The following is a 1,960-nucleotide window of genomic DNA, read 5'->3' on the forward strand; positions in this document are numbered from 1 at the left end:
AAATAAATAAAACTAGATATGGAAGGTGGGGCATGGTGATTCCTGCCTGTAATCCTACCCATCTAGGAAGCTGAGGTGAAAAAAAAATTTTTTTGAGACATAGTCTTACTGTATTGCCCTTGGTAGAGTACCATGGCCTCATAGTTCACAACAACCTCAAACTCTTGGGCTTAAGTGATTCTCTTGCCTCAGCCTCCCAAGTAGTTGGGCTACAGGCGCCCACCACAATGCCTGACTATTTTCTTGTTGCAGTTGAGCCCAAGCTGGGCTCAAACCCACCAGCCTCGATACATGTGAATGGCGCCATAACCACTGTGCTATGGGCGCTGAGCCAGAGGTGAAAATCTCCTCAGCTCAGTGCTTTGGCAGCACATATACTAAAACTGTAATGATACAGAGAAGATTAGCTTGGCCCCTGTGCAAGGATGACATGAAAATCTCTTGAGCTCAGAAGTTCCAGACTATTCTGAGCCAGAGCCAAGATCCCATCTATACTAAAAATAGAAAAATTAGCTGAGCTTTGTGGAAGGTGTCTATTGTCCCAACTACAGGGGAGGCTGAGGTAAGAGAATCACAGCAACCTCAGACTCTTGGGCTCAAGTGATTCTCTTGGCTCAGCCTCTCAAGTAGTTGGGACTATAGGTGCCAGTCCGAACGCCCAGCTATATTTAGAGGCAGGGTCTCTCCGGGACTTAGGTTGGTTTCAAACCAGTGAGCTCAAGCAATCCACCCACCTCCGCCTCCCAGAGTACAAAGATTATAGGTATGAGCCACCGCGTCTGGCCAGTATCAGTATTTTTTAAAGCTCCCAGGAGATTTCATGGTACAACCAAGACTGAGAACCAGTGCTCTATCTAGGCTGTTAAGAGTGCTATGATGCCATAGCTCACAGCAACCTCAAACTCGGGCTAGAGCAATTCTCTTGCCTCAGCCTCCCAAGTAGCTGGGACTATAGGCGCCCACTACAACGCCCAGCTGATTTTTGGTTGTAGTTATTGTTTGGCAGGCCTGGATTTGATTTGAACCCTCCAGCCCTGATGTATATGGCGAGTTTTTTTTTTTTTTTTTTTGAGGTAGTCTCATTCTTCGCCCTGGGTAGACTGTCACAGTGTCCATAGTTCACAGCAACATCAAACTCCTGGGCTCAAGTGATCCTCTTGTCTAAGCCTCCTGAGTAGCTGGAAACTACAGGCACCCACCACAATGCCTTGCTAATTTTTCTATTTTTAGTAGAGAAAAAGTCTTGCTCAGGCTGGTCTAGAACTCAGTTCAAGCAATCCACTTGCCTTACTCTCTGAGTGCACAGATGTGAGATGCTGTGCCTAGCTTGGGTGAGCCAGTCTTGGTTTTAGGTGTGTTAAATCTAAGAATCTGTAGTTTTAGAGATTTGGACCTTCCCTAGTCTGAGTCTGATGCATTTCAAATCTGCTTTAATGTGCTCTGAACCCTCCAGGCCAACCACTTAAAATGAACCCTTATATTTTATGCCTGTTTTTATTTGTATAATGATAATGTATAATCCTTATGTAGTAGCATGTAGCTTAGTGGGTAGGGCTCTGACCACATACACTGAGGCTGGTGGGTTCAAACCTGGACCGGGACAGCTAAAACAACAATGACAACTGCAACAACAGCAACAAATAGCTGGGCGTTTTGCCAAGCACCTGCAGTCCCAGCTACTTGGGATGCTGAGGCAAGGAGAATTGCCTGGGCCCAAGAGTTGGAGGTTGCTGTGAGCTGTGATGCCATAGCTCTCTACCCAGGGCAACAGCTTGAGATGCCTGTCTCCAAAAAAAAATAGACTATAGACTTATTTCAGATTTGATTTATAATAGCTTGCTTGTCAGCAGAGATAATTCTTTTTTTTTTTTTTGAGACAGTCTCACTACGTGGCCCTCTGTAGAGTGCGGTAGTGTCACAGCTCACAGCAACCTCAAACTTTTGGGCGTAAGCGATTCTC

The 1,960-nt window shown here is 45.7% G+C and overlaps 1 non-coding gene across 1 annotated transcript; it reads left to right on the forward strand.

The window, feature by feature from the left end:
* Nucleotides 1-357: 357 nt before the first annotated feature.
* LOC111724087 lies at nucleotides 358-466 on the forward strand. The gene has a single exon (XR_002772454.1). It is a non-coding gene; the product is annotated as a U6 spliceosomal RNA (small nuclear RNA).
* The last annotated feature ends 1,494 nt before the right edge of the window (nucleotides 467-1,960 follow it).

This window comes from Otolemur garnettii, unplaced genomic scaffold, assembly GCF_000181295.1.
Source record: "Otolemur garnettii isolate 467f Iridium unplaced genomic scaffold, OtoGar3 scaffold00018, whole genome shotgun sequence".
NCBI classification, from domain to species: Eukaryota; Metazoa; Chordata; class Mammalia; order Primates; family Galagidae; genus Otolemur; species Otolemur garnettii.